The 15,934-nt window shown below is 38.9% G+C and overlaps 1 long non-coding RNA gene across 1 annotated transcript; it reads right to left on the bottom strand.

Moving 5' to 3' along the window:
* Window positions 1-8,828: 8,828 nt before the first annotated feature.
* LOC113318256 lies at window positions 8,829-15,146 on the bottom strand. Its single transcript, XR_003344377.1, has 2 exons — window positions 14,766-15,146; window positions 8,829-9,307 (listed from the first exon to the last, which is right to left on the bottom strand). It is a non-coding gene; the product is annotated as an uncharacterized LOC113318256 (long non-coding RNA).
* Window positions 15,147-15,934: the final 788 nt, after the last annotated feature.

Raw genomic sequence — 15,934 nt, 5'->3', positions numbered from 1 at the left:
TTGATATCTGCATGAAAACGCTCACAACAGGCTGCACCACTCTCTGATAAAGAGATTTTCGTGTCAACGGGCTTTTAATTAAAATTTAGCACAATCGACACACTTAAATTCCTTAAGGAAAACCTAGACTGTCCATGTCAGTCTTAAAGAGCAATCACGGCCACATGATTCAACAAGCTTAGCCTCTTCCCAGCAGAACCAGGCAACCTCCATGATAACCACAGGCGAGCCCACTAGCATCCCAGCCGATCGGAATCCTTTTAGTTCACCTGCAACACCCCTGAACGTTATCCAGAACATGGGTGATCGCTCTGTTGAAAAGGGAGCTCAAACGAGCTAAGACCGACTAAAACGGTCTCAAATTCATCACATCCTCCCAACTTAGCCAGCCTAGTTGGACGGTCTAGATCTTCCTTCGAATGATCAAAAGGGTGTTGGCGTGTTCACCGGGGACTTAACTCCATCCCTGGTCGATCGAATTGCTCATGACAATCCAAGAGAGCATCAAATTTCTTGATCAAACTAGGGTGAGCGCGCTGTTTTGGAAAACCTAGTTTGCGTTTCGGCAACACGCTACTATCCCAAATCGATCACATTCGTCCATCTTCGCCATCCAAATTGAATGGCTTAGATCCAATTTCAGGCGGCCCAGAAGACGTCATCATGCTCACCGGCAGCTTGCCTTTGCACCTTACCAGTCGTCCTGTTCAAACCAATGTCCAGTTCTTTGAATCGTAGCCTAAAATAGGGTTGGCCGCACGACTTCTAAAACCCTAATTGCATCAATGGCAGTAAACAATTGCCGCAAATCATCTCGTTCATCCAACTTCGCTAGCCTAGTCGGATGGTCTAGATTTATTTTCAGGAGGCCGACAGGGTAATGTCGCGATCACCGGCCATCCCTCCTTCACAGGGAAGGATCGACCAAGTCATGGCTCGTTCATAGGGTTCCCAAACGATCACTCAAAAGTGGCCATTCACGCTACTTGTATGATTCAACAATAGTCATTAACTGCCGCAAATCGTCTCAGTCACTCAACTTGGCTACACGATTTAAGAGGTCCAAATCTAACCTGGATCGACCGATATGATTTTATAATGGCTACCAGTCGCCACTCTCCTGTAGGGACTGATCAGCCACTCCCTGGGATGCGTGCATAGCTCCTACCAACTCCCTGAAAGAGGGAGATCACGCTCCTTTTAAGACACTAAGCTCCGCGACTAACTCAGACGAGCTCTGAAACAAATATGCTTCATGAACATCGATCATTTTCAGCTGCAAGTTTAAAAGCGATGCTTTATATGCATCGACTACAAAATGATGATTTATAAATATTGATTCCCCAAATAGTTCTGTTATTTGACATAAAAGCACTATGTGCTTCTTTAAAAGGCAAGTCAAATGACTTGGCCCACTTATTCAAGACATCAAACATGTCACAAACTGGGGGATGCGCTTACTGTGGTATTGGTATGGTGGTTTACGGCGTGCGGCGTGCAACACGCCCATTACGAGAAAGTTTCAGGAAAGGACGAACGGTTAACAGCAATGAGGGAGTAGTGGATGAAAGGGTAACCGGTCTTCCCACATAATGGAAACGTGATGGACACCACCTTTTGCACAACCCCACTTCTTCACTACTTAACTTTCTCCACTTCCTACGAGATCATGGGTGCGCTCAATGACTTGTATAAATAGGTTTTTCAACCTATTTTCGAGGACGGAAGTGATCAACACAGGTATCCAGAAATCACCGAGAACTGACAAGCTTACATTCTGCAAGCCAGTTCACATTCTGATACAAGTCATAAAACAGCCACACCTTCATAATTCAACATTTTGATCTCAAACACTTTCTTCGCTTCCCTCCCTAAGATCAGCCATTCTTCTTCACTTTGTGACCGAATTGAATCTGGATCGACCATTTGTTGGTTTAGACCAGAGTCTTACAGATTGATCTCTTGAATTTAAAAGTACTCATGTGCAATATATTTGCTTAGGGTGTGAATTCGTTCCTCATCAACACACCCAAATTTACCAAAAACAGCATAATCAGTTTTTACTCTTAAAAAACTAGCGACCATAGTGGGAGATTAATCTCTCGGTTGTGAAGTCAATCTCTCAATTCTCATTTCAATTTTACTAATCTCAAAATGGTGGATCTTAGGTCTGGATCAGCAACTAATCCCGATAGTACTGGCGCTGACAACACCCCTGCATCAATGTTCTTGTCAGTGGAAACAACGTACAGCCTACCAGCACGATCAACGCATCTCGTGGCACTACATCCTCTACCACCAAAACCAGCGGTGCAGTAAATGTTCCAGGCGTACACCTCCTATCACCAGAGCTAGAGCCGCTGCCGCTCTTACCAATGTTTCTTCAAGCGTGACACCCCCAACCATCACCGGAGCTGCTGGAACTCCCCATCAGGACGAGATATCGGAGGAGACAGATGAATCCAACCCCTATCACCATTGTTGATTTGATGGAAAGACAAGAAGTTCTCGCTAAAGCTCCGACAGACATGGCTACAACTTAGAAGGAAGTACTTATTTTCCTCAAGACATTAACGGAGCAATTACCACAGGAATCACGCCAACACCAGATGGATCCAACAAGGAATACTTTTAACACTCCTGACGCAAGCACTTCAGCAGGGTGCGCGCCTTTATAGATGAAGAGGTTCGCGTTGCTCCTAAACACCCCACAAAAAGGAATCAACAATCCAATTTCATCACACGTGAGGACCTGGAAAGACTTCTCCATAATCGAAGCAAAGAAAAACTGGTGGACATGCACCAGCACCAACCTCCGTATCATCATGATGTGCAAAGATTTCCTCTCCCGAGAGAATACTCCTCTCCCCAGTTTTACCTCTATGATGGTACTGGTAACGTTCGTGAACACATCTCTCGTTTTCTGGAATCTTTGGAAGAACACGAATACAATCATGTCCTCCGCCTGAAAGAATTTTCAAAGTCGCTTACCGGAAGAGCGTATAACTGGTACAAAAACATCGCACGAAACAGCATATCCAACTGGTGTGAGATGGTCACCGCTTTCTACAAGAAGTATTTCTTCGTGTCTGAGCAAATCACTTTCTCAGACTTAGGAAGAATGTTTCAACGAAACAACGAGCATTCGAACGATTATGTCAAGAGATTTAGAATTCAAGCATTGGATTGTCACGACCCAAATGTGATCGAACAACAGTTGGTAGAGTCATGCATTAATGGTATGGTACCCATCTATCGTGCTTTACTGGAAAATCTGCATTTCCAGACGTTCTCTGAACTCCATGAAGCTGCTAAGCGGTCGGCTACAACTGCACCAGCGCTGTTAGAAAGAACCAGACCGGACAAGGGTGAAGATACACGTGAAACTCGAGGAAACAGGCGCCTCACAAACAAGAAATATAACATTGGTACCTCTTTAAGCGTAGTAGGTGAAGGAGGGAAAAGGAAAGCTCCAGCAGAGGAACAAAAACCTAAGCGTGCAGGACCAGCGTAGACAACTCCATCCCATAAGGCCGCGGCTAAGACCCCTGTGCAACAACAAGAAACTGTGGGTACTTATCCAAACTTCCCATTCCCGATTGAGGAATTAATCGAGCTCCTGAAAGCATGGATTCAAGATAACGCCATCAAACTACCTCCTATCAGACGCCCACCAACTGAGGAAGAGATGGAAAATCACAAGTATTGCCGTTACCACAGGTTCATCCATCATCCCACCAATGAATGCAACAAATTGAAGATCATTTTCAAAGAGAAAGTAGATGCAGGAGAACTTCAACTAGGCACTGAGGGAGTTTACAAAGACCCTATCCCAGTAAGAAATTGCACGCTTTCTGGGGACTCTGCTCACAAAATCGTGCAATCTATGCTGGAGCGTGTATGTGAAATTCTTTATTTCTCCAAGGTACAGAGTCAAGACATATTTGCATCTCTCAATCGCATTGTATCAGGAAAGCAACTGTTTTTAGTCGGAGAAGCTACTCCTAAGCCCCAACCTCTCTTAGAAGGCGCTGCTGGAAAATGCAACTGGGGGTTGCTGACCACTGCCCGCCTGATGGGTGTCGAGTTCGACAACACGCTGATTGACACGGCCTATGACTTCAACGTTGTCACCATTAAGGGTCTAAGAGCCCCAAAGATTCCAAAAAAAGAAAGCCGTTTACTGCCCAACCATAATCAAAAACTCAGAAGAAGAGTCTAGAGACGCTTACGGGTACATCAATCTCGAAATCAAGGTGGGAGATGCTCTAATGCACGCTAAATTTCATATTGTCAAAGAATGCCCAAATTATGATATGGTTCTGGGGCACTCGTGGGTGCATGGGAACAAAGCGAAGCTAGGAGTATGTCCTTTACCAGTGTCTATGCCCGAAAGGATCTCCAACAAGCCGTCCAACCCTGAGGATTATTTGCTGATGTATCAACAAATTGCCAATGTGACCCAATTACCTGGAGAGATCCCGCCGATGTACATTCGTAGATTCCGAACCCAAGTAATTCTTATTCAACAACAACCCTTTCTTTAATCAGTCACTCCTCCTTTCGTCAAGGGCCGGGGACTTGACTCTATCATCAACCCAGCCGTCACTAGGAGATGTGAATGGGGTGCTGGGCCTTTCGAATATTTCATTAAAAATCTAGAAGCAACACCCAAACCCGTTTCAGATTGGAGATGTGGTAGTGAAAGTTACCACTCAGCCTGATTTCACTTGCAGAAGGGAATGACGAACCATACCTAGTGGCAGACGTTATCTTAGGGAGTTACTACAAAATCATCAATGCCGACAATCTGGAAGGCGTGACAATTCACTCACGATGGCTCAAGCCTTTCAATACCTAAAACGCTGCGCTACTTTTTCCTCCAGCGTTCCCTTTAGTATCTTCTCTAGCAATTTCCATTTTCATGCAATATTTGTAATTCCTCTAAAATGTTGCACTGCTTGCATTCATAACTAGATTTTTAATTTGTCAGTTAATCGAAGTATCGTTTCCTTTTAGAGATCTCTTTACTCTTGAACCATGAGACAAAGTCTCGAGCAAGCCTAAACCCTCATCATTACCCATCAATTTAAACCAGAAAGACAAAGCCATAAAAGAAACGTCTCATATCTTTCAAGAAACACCGAAGAGGAGAATACGTGAAGAAAGAAAAGGGTAAGGAAATCGTCAAGCGATCAGTATGTGATTTTTAGGGAAAGCGCCTTTTTGTATCCTGAAGTGCAGCCTGCTTCAACGATGAAGCTGACCCTCAATCACCGCATCATTACATGGATTGCAACACACTATCAATTGGAGGTGGACAGGTTCGTGGCCAATCCTTAATTTCCATCATTGCATCCCCTACTTCGAGTTATTATTATTAGGGTACATACAATTGTCATGGAGGCGGTGTCCGATCACATAAAAACGCATCGTTGCTTATATATGTTGGCGCTACAACTAGAGTCTCAAGATAGCATGAATAAAAGAACCATCATTTAAGCCCAGGCTCAGTCTCGGAAACCACTGAGTATAAGAAAAAAATGTCTATAAACTATGTAGAAGTGCTCATCTATGAATGAAAGCAACAAATGGGACATCTAGTCATTAGAGAGATCAACAACGCCTTTGCCGGAGCCGTCATTGGAAGATGCTTCAACACCTTCGTCACAAGCCGCTACCGCATTCTCTCCGGAAGCTTCCTCAACCTCCCTTTCGGACACTGCTTCAGCATCTTCTTCGCAAACCGCCGCCACATCCTCTCCAGAAGCCGCCACAGTTTCCCTTTCATAAGCTCCACTAACATCCCTTTCGGGAATTATTTCAACATTATCAACATTCTCTCCAAAAGTCGCTTCAGCACCCTCCTCGGAAATTACGCCAAAAACCTTTGGGTGTTCAGGTTCGTCCACATCAGAGTCGAGTATTATGATATCATTGTGGATAGGGTAATCATGCTTATTTTTGGTTGGAGACCGCTTATATGCTCGATCCGTCTCCGCTTTAGCTGAGCTGCAAACCTTTCAGCTCTCGCACTCGTCGGCTAAGATGCACTTGTTGGCTCTTCGTTGCGCCTCTATTTATACTCCATGCTGACTGAAGCCAAAAAATCTAGAACACGCTCTCGAACAATGCGTAGGTGCACAAGAGACATACCATGTGTGGCACGACCAGCACGAAACGGAGAATCTATTTTGGCCATCACCTCCTCGAATGCGTTACCCCTGGGTCTGTCAACTTCAAAACTCTTCCCTAGAGAAGTAAAAGAGTAATCATCACCAGTAGTTCCCATCATACACAAGGCATTATAATTATGTCAACAGCCGAAAAAAAATCATCACCAATCAAAAATCAAGTCACATGAGAAATATGGAGCAATACCTGGAAAGAAGAAGAAAGCAACTTTGTGATGATCGGTGTGGAGACAAAGGCTCAAGCACTTCCTTTATATTCCACAAATCAGCAGGATCCCGAGAAGAGAAGGAGTCTTTACTTGTCGTGAACAAAGGCTTCAGATACGAGATAACAATCAAATGGATACTTTATACCTGAAGATAACTGAGATCACGCCAAAAGAAAAGGTATCTTGCTCAAGAGCCGAGCCAGCCTCTATCTTGGTAATGTATGCCAAACTTCTCTGGTGAATTTCTTCGAATGTCACCATCTAGTGCTTACCCCACAATAGTGTCACTATTACGTGTTAAGCAGGGGACTTAATGTTGATGGTGGTTTTCAGTTCAGGGCTAAAATTGTGAAACCCTGTTTTTAATGCGTTGTCATCCTGCAAAGGAACAAAAGCAATTTGAAAGTGACGAGTGCATAAACCTCTTCGCTCATAGATGTATTGACCAATTCAATATATTTGTGTGTGTATATATATATATATATTCACTCAGAAAGGTGCATATAGCAACAATCCCAAATATTCTGTGAATTTTATTTTCCATCAGCATTATCCACTAATGCACCGCCCGTCTAGCATTTTCCTATGCTATGTTCCCCAGCTGAACTCTCAATGTTGGCATCACATGACAATTAATGCCCACTCGCAGCGGAGTAACATGAATTTCCCGAAGTGTCAGTATTGAGATCTGCATGAAAACGCTCACAACAGGCCGCACAACTCTCTGATAAAGAGATTTTCGTGTCAACGCGCTTTTAATTAAAATTTAGCACAATCGACACACTTAAATTCCTTAAGGAAAACCTAGACTGTCCATGTCAGTCTTAGAGGAATCACGGCCACACGATTTTTCCACACAATTCAACAAGCTTAGCCTCTTCCCAGCAGAACTAGGCAACGTCCATGATAATCACCGGAGCACCCACTAGCATCCCAGCCGATCGAAATCCCTTTAGCTCACCCGCAACACCCCTGAACGTTAGCCAGAACATGGGTGATCGAGCTGTTAAAAAGGGAGCTCAAACGAGCTAAGACCGACTAAAACGGTCTCAAATTCATCACATCCGCCCAACTTAGCCAGCCTAGTTGGACGGTCTAGATCTTCCTTCGAATGATCAAAAGGGTGCTGGCGTGTTCACCGGTGACCCAACTCCATCAATGGTCGATCAACTTGCTCATGCCAAGCCAAGAGCGCATCAAATCGCTTTATCAAACTAGGGTGAACACGCTGTTTTGGAAACCCTAGTTTGCATTGCGGCAACACGCTACTATCGCAAATCGATCACATCCGTCCATCTTCGCCACCCAAATTGAATGGATTAGATCTAATTTTAGGGGGCCCTGAAGACGTCAGCATGCTCACCGGAAACCTGCCTTTGCACCTGACCGATCGCCCTATTCAAACCAATGTCCAATGCTTTGAATCGATAGCCCATAATAGGGTTGGTCGCATGGCTTCTAAAACCCTAAATTGCATCAATGGCAGTAAACAACTGCTGCAAATCATCTCGTCCATCCAACTTCGCTAGCCTAGTCGGATGGTTTAGATTTATTTTCAGGAGGCCGACAGGGTAATGCCACAAGTGGAAATTCGTATTTCCCATAACAATGCATATGACAAACAATATTACAAGTCCTTTCCAAACCATGGAAAGATTAAGAAAATCAACAGAAGTATGGTAATGCAATTTAAACAAAACATGAAATGCACACTAGACAATGCATGAGTTTGTTAAGCATAAACTTTTGTAAAGGAAACAATAATGGTTACAAAAGAGTCAAATGTATTCCCACTTCTTTTGATGACAAGCCACGCCTACCTCGAGATCCACGATCCACTGGTTCATCCTTTGAATCAATCGTTGTTAATATAGATTAACTGTTAATCACACAAGAAGTCTAAGAATCTAGCCAAAAGGCTCACACAAGAATCATACAAGTCTTTCTAATGATTCTAGGCCCATTTAAGGTTCTACATCTTTTATTTATCTATCTTTAAGATAGCTAAGGTTTACTAATTGAATTAGGTTGGTTCTATAGTCCATTAGATAGGTCATATAAGTATCTACAACTTGTATAAGGAACCGAATGCTAATTCGGACCATAAGGGATCCAAACATCAAACTAGGAAAATTAGTCTAAAGAGTAAGTCCACTAAACCAGCCCATTAACTTAAGGCCTGGTCCAAATGGGTCAACCAACGGTCACTAACAGTCAACGTCTGGTCATAAGAAGTCAACTAACGGTCAATGCCTAAGTCCATGTCAAGTCAAAAGGTCCACTGCTCTGGTCACTGAGTCAAATCGGGTCAAATCCTGGTTACTGAGTTAACTCAGTCAAAAACGATTCAGGTAATTCAACTACACATTTAACTGAGTCAGATAGACTAGGTCGAGTCAGTTAAGCTAAAGAACTCAGGTTAAGATTCTAGCACAAATTATGACTCAAATACAACTTCAACTTATAAATTCTTAAGAAACTTTCATAACCAAATTACAAACACGATTACAACTTAATTATCTGCAATTGCAGTTGCTGTAGTAACTATCTTCTCAGCTCAAACGAACCAGCAAAGCTAAACTGCCATTGCATCTCTAAAACTCTCAAACACACAAACAATTCCACTATAACTGCATCTCAGAACAACTCAACGGCTCAGATCAACAACACCATTCAACTCTATCTACACAACCAGATTAATTCCAATTCCATCTGCAATTTCAGTCGAATCAAACAAACCTAGACTATGATCTTGTATACATTCCATCTCTGCCCAACCAACCATAACAAAACCTTTTATAACCTCAGTTCAAATCCAATTCTAAACTTCTTCACTTTACGAACACCAACTGCAGCTTCATTCATTATCTCATTGGCACTATCCTCTCATCCATACACCACAACCTCAGTTCCCTTTACACTTCAGACATCTCATATCACTTGTCCATCCTTAACCCTGAGTCTCATTACAACTTTGTTATTTCTTGCAATTGGTTGTTCCATTTAATAAGAACAACTCTACACTCATTCCTACAAATATCAATTGCCTCAGTTCATCTCATCTCATCTCTGCACCTTCATCATCACTCCCATTGTAGCCGCATAGTTCATATTTATACCCAGCTCATTTACAACATTGCGTTACTACACAACATCACCACATCTACTTCAAATCCGTTATCACGATTCCAGCATCTACTAACTCATCTGCAAATTCAAACTACACAGACTACACCACCATCCTTAGATACCCTCTTCCATACCATGACACCTGATCCAATCGCAATACAACTTCACCCTCAAATGTAAGATTAATCTACGTACTATAGTCCACCTGCAGATTCATACACAACAACAACCAAAACACCAGGCTCCATTTGAGAGTTACATTCAAACTAACTTCAAACAGAACCTATAACACCACCATTATCACCTTTCTGTTCAACCCATCAACACTACCAATTCAATTATCCTTAACTGTCACCACCTTTTTAGTTTTATCTTGCATCATCATTATCTGTGCTACAACACATCCCTGGTACAAATAACATTCATCTAAACCTCAAATCCAGTACTAGATCTTACCTTCATCTTACTTCACTTGCACCACCAACTCATTCATACTAAAACTGTTCTGTTAGCATACACAAAACCCAAAACTCATAACCTGCAATTCCAATTCTCACAACTGCAACTAGACAATAATCTACATCAATCTCAGTTCAACACAAAATTATACAAACTATGAAATCAGAACAATTACCTCAAATATGTATTATTCTGGCAATTGCATTCAATTTATTTTTCAGTTAACTCAGAACATCAACAAGAAACCCAAGTTCTCATTAACAGCTTCAAACTTCAATCTCAGATTCAATCAAAACCCTAACCGTAAATCTTCAAGTATTCTTCAAGCGAAACCCTAATTCACATCAAACCTACCTCCAAATCAGTTCTCTAAACTCTCAATTTCATCCTCCCCGACTCTTCTAACAAACCCTAGTTCTTCTTAGATATTTATCAAACTTTAATTGAATTATTGATTTATTTTTAAAATCTTCACAGAAACAAACCCATCCGTTATTCTTCAGTTTCATACGCAAATCCTCCTTCAATTCCATCTCACGGAAACCCTAAGTTTATTCTTTGTGATTCTCTTTTCCTCTGAGACTGAATCACTCCCGTGAATCAACACCACCACTACCATATATTCTTTGATTTTATAGTACTTGTTTTAATCACGAACTCTCTGTTTTATTTACTGAAATCACCAGCAGGTGCAGAACGGTGAAGAAGAAAAGAGTAAGAGAGGAAGAAGAAAGAGAAAGAACGAGAAGAAGAAGAATAATAAAAGAAGGGATAGATATTTTGAGGTTATCTTCTCGATCCGTTAGGGGATAAGGCCGGCGATATTTACTAAAGGCACCCGAAGAAACGATAGGGGAAGCCAAGGCGGCTAACTGCAAAACTGACTATTTTTCCTTTTGTACAAATCTGATGGTATCTTCTTCGTCCAGTATTAGAATGACACGTTCGAGTAGCCTATTTCGCATAAATTTTCGAGATCTAACAGATAATACTAGTTTCATATCTAAATCGTTGTTAGATTAATTTCTAATAATTAACGTTCGAGTTACACTAATCGGGTTATTATCGACTAATTTGTCATTTGACCGGTCTAATAGCGTTAACGTCCTTGAGGGTCTTTACATTCTCCCCACCTTAGATCATTTCCTCGAAAATCAAACCATTCTTCTGGTCTTCAAAAACTCCCTACCTTATAAAATAATCTCATCATTTGTACAAGCGCAAACAATATAAACAAATCACAAACCTATATAGCTTTCTGCAACTAAAATTTGTGGTTCTAGGTTCAATTACGCTGATTTAAGTTCTATCAAATAGTAAAGTCTAAAATTTTCTTATACCAATTTATCTAATGGAAAACTATAAGTTTGAGTCTTTAAGCTCCTTGCACTACTTTCTATAAAATATTTGTCTCTAATTATAAGGGAGATTCCTATGAATCTTTCTAATTGAATTTGTAATTATCGGTTTTTCTAAAAGGACTAAATTATACTTCTATGATTAGTTATCTATTGGTTTCTAAAATAATAATACTAAACTTCTATGATCGGTCCTCTCTGAATGCAGTTTCCCTGTCAAGGTTGGCCAAGCCCAACAATGCCTTCCTACGAACAGAGAAAACACAACCTTCACTATTCCCCAGTGCTGGATTAACTAATTATTAATCTATTAAAATTAATTAGTTTCTAAACTTTTACCGTAATTCTTATTAATTTACTTCGTAAATAAATAAATGGTTCACGGCATTTTAAATAACTTAGTTATCAAAATTTATTTTATTTTATTTTATTATTTGTCATTATTTTTATTTATTTATTTTATCAAGATAAATAATCCAAATTCGATTCACGTCAATTTATAATATCTGATATTTTAACTTTAGTCTAATACATATACAAATTTTCTAAATATTATTTACTATATATTTGCTACTAGTCTAATTCTTGAATATTATTATCAATTGCATTATCATTCTCATTATTCTTAAGTTGATAGTCCAGTTGATATACTAAGTATTAATCTTCTAAATACAGTTTCACATTCACGTAAGGGTTAATATGATAGATTTTACTTATTCATACTGAGTCCATATACTATATCTCGTTGAATGTTGGCATTGGTAATTTAATATATTTTAAATTTGAGTCTGCATAAAATTATGATATATCCTAATAGTCTTTAGATTTTGCTATTAATGTAAAATATCCTATGAATATACGAATTTATTTTTCTTTTAATTATAATTATAATATTACATTAAACATCTGAATTACTACTTTATGTATATCCGTCTCATTTAAAAGATATACTGGATCATTTGTTAGCCTGGAGATAATTTTGGTACAAGATTACTAGCAAGTTGAGTCTTTTTATTTTATACATTATATCCTTATTGAAATTTTAACTAAGTTTAATATGGTACTAATTGGTAAATGCTAACATTACTTTATTAAAATTATTATTACCATTATTATCATCTATAATGACTATAATGATATTTTTATTATTAACATCGATGGTCGAACTAATATTCTAACTACTCTTTCAATTATTATTGAGTCCCAAAAATATTATTAACATTTATGTGATCATAAATTATTGACCCTACGTATAAGTCAAGGTGCTTAATAAGTTTATACGTGACTTCCAAGATTTATAAATAATACTAATCTCACTATTTTTTATAGTATTAGATTGTCTACATGTTCATACTATTTAGATCAATTACTCTCAAATCCTCATCAGCTAAATTTGTTGGTGTACCCTACAATTTTTACTTCATTACAAACAAACAAATCAATCAATCAAATTATTCTTTTAATTATAGATAGTTTTTAGTGATTAAAATTTATCTCACAACCCAACTCAGTTCTAAACTAATCTAGTTCACTAACTGGCACTGGTTATTCCTATTGTCACCCATATAAGATCTAATAGTGAGCTCTTATACCAACACTGTAGCGCCCTCTAAGCTAGAAGCTGACTAATCCAAGAGATTAACTAAATAAAGAGGCACTACGAATCTAATACAAATACTTAAACAATCAATTACGAAATCTGCTACAAAACTTATCCCAAAACTAACCCCGCTCAGAATATATATACATGAACTTATCTCAAATGATACATATACAATAGTCATTTGGTTTACAGATACAATAAACAACATAATAAACATAGCAGAAGTTAACTAATTAACGGAGTCAACACTTGTGGCTTTCGCTGCGCAACTCTGATATGTCTCTGAAAATTGAAAGTGAGAATAATTAACATTTAACTTCTAAGTAATCATAAGCAAGATTAAGAAAAACAATAATGTTTTCCCAGACATTAAATAGTGACCAAGTCACTGAGATACACAAACACGAATATGGACAAGCTCCTTCTTCAAAACAATGTATACTATGGTTGTGCAATTCCGAACTCGCAAATCCACACCTAATCGTAAATATGGATGTCGACAATTCCGAACTCGCAAACTGTCGACCGATATAAGCATAAAAGTTGAATTCATGTAGGTATAAATATGAAAGAGCATATCCTATATACCTCAAGTGGAAATTCGTATTTCCCATAACAATTCACATGACAAACAACATTACAAGTCCTTTCCAAACCATGGAAAGATTAACAAAATCAACAGAAGTACAGTAATGCAATTTAAACAAAACATGAAATGCACACTAGACAATGCATGAGTTTGTTAAGAATAAACTTTTGTAAAGGAAACAGCAATGGTTACAAAAGAGTCAAATGTATTCCCACCTCTTTTGATGACAAGCCACGCCTACCTCGAGATCCACGATCCACTAGTTCATCCTTTGAATCGATCGTTGTTAATATAGACTAACTGTTAATCACACAAGAAGTCTAAGAATCTAGCCAAAAGGCTCACACAATAATCATACAAGTCTTTCTAATGATTCTAGGCTCATTTAAGGTTCTACATCTTTTATTTATCTATCTTTAGCATAGCTAAGGTTTACTAATTGAATTAGGTTGGTTCTATAGTCCATTAGATAGGTCATATAAGTATCTACAACTTGTATAAGGAACCGAATACTAATTCGGACGATAAGGGATCCAAACATCAAACTAGGAAAATTAGTCTAAAGAGTAAGTCCACTAAACCAGCCCATTAACTTTAAGGCCTGGTCCAAATGGGTCAACTAACGGTCACTGACAGTCAACGTCTGGTCATATGAAGTCAATTAAAAGTCAATGTCTAAGTCCAGGTCAAGTCAAAAAGTCCACGCTCTGGTCACTGAATCAAATCAGATCAAATCCTGGTTACTGAGTTAACTCAGTCAGAAACGATTCAGGTAATTCAACTACACATTTAACTGAGTCAGATAGACTAGGTCGAGTCATCTAAGCTAAAGAACTCATGCTAAGATTCTAGCACAAATTATAACTCAAATACAACTTCAACTTATAAATTCTTAAGAAAATTTCATAACCAAATTACAAACACGATTACAACTTAATTACCTGCAATTGCAGTAGCTGTAGTAACTATCTTCTCAGGTCAAACGAACCAGCACAGCTAAACTGCCACTGCATCTCTAAAACTCTCAAACACACAAATAATTCCACTATAACTGCATCTCAAAACAACTCAACGGCTCAGATCAACAACACCATTCAACTCTATCTACACAACCAGATTAATTCCAATTCCATCTGCAATTTCAGTTGACTCAAACAAACCTAGACTATAATCTTATATACATTACATCTCTCCCCAACCAACCATAACAAAACCTTTTATAACCTCAGTTCAAATCCAATTCTAAACTTCTTCACTTTACGAACACCAACTGCAGCTTCATTCATTATCTCATTGGCACTATCCTCTCATCCATACACCGCAACCTCAGTTCCATTTACACTTCAGACATCTCATATCACTTGTCCATCCTTAACCCTGAGTCTCATTATAACTTTGTTATTTCTTGCAACTGGCTGTTCCATTTAATAAGAACAACTCTACAATCATTCCTACAAATATCAATTGCCTCAGTTCATCTCATCTCAGCTCTGCACCTTCATCATCACTCCCATTTCAGCCGCACAGTTCATACTTATACCCAGCTCATTCACAACATTGCATTACTACACAACATCACCACATCTACTTCAAATCCGCTATCATGATTCCAGCACTACTAACTCATCTGCAAATTCAAACTACACAGACTACACCACCATCCTTAGATACCCTCTTCCATACCGTGGCTATATTTTTCATGAATTGATTCAAGCTGGTTATATCTCTCAAATCAGAAGTTCATGAATTTATATAATAAATCTTTGCAAACCGTGGCTATATTGTTCATTAATTGATTCAAGTGAATCAAACTGATTTTGTTTCACTTGTATCTATTCATAAAGACCTAAGCAATTGAACAACTCTTCAACTAGTTCTTATGAGTCATTTGAACTAGTTATGTGAAGAAGATGAATACGGTTAATATGAAAGTGCTCATATGGATAACCATTGGTTAACTATTTGTGAACCAACTAAGTGTACACGTTTAGGTACGGTTACTCAAACCTAAATGAAATACATTTCATTTTTGTGTGACAATCTAAGTTTCGACCTAACGGTTGAAAGATATTAGCTTGGTTAAATCAGGTTTTTCATCTAACGGTGAATATTGAATGCTTTGTTACCAAGGTAACTTGGACTGCAAACCCTGATTTGAAAACTATATAAAGGAGACATCTGGCAACTGGCAAAACTAATCCCTACACCTCCTGTGTGATACTAGTTGGTTTTGCTAGAGTTGATTCTCCTTTAACCTTAGGTTTCTTCTCGAGACCCTGTAGGTTAACGACTGAAAAACTTCATTGTGAATGTGAAGCCATACGAAACTACTTCTCTTGTAGTTGATCTGATATTTCCATTTTATATCGTACGAGTTCAATTAAATAATTGCC

Source organism: Papaver somniferum, chromosome 10 (assembly GCF_003573695.1).
Source record: "Papaver somniferum cultivar HN1 chromosome 10, ASM357369v1, whole genome shotgun sequence".
Lineage (NCBI taxonomy): Eukaryota > Viridiplantae > Streptophyta > Magnoliopsida > Ranunculales > Papaveraceae > Papaver > Papaver somniferum.
This window is presented reverse-complemented; position numbering and strand designations above follow the sequence as displayed.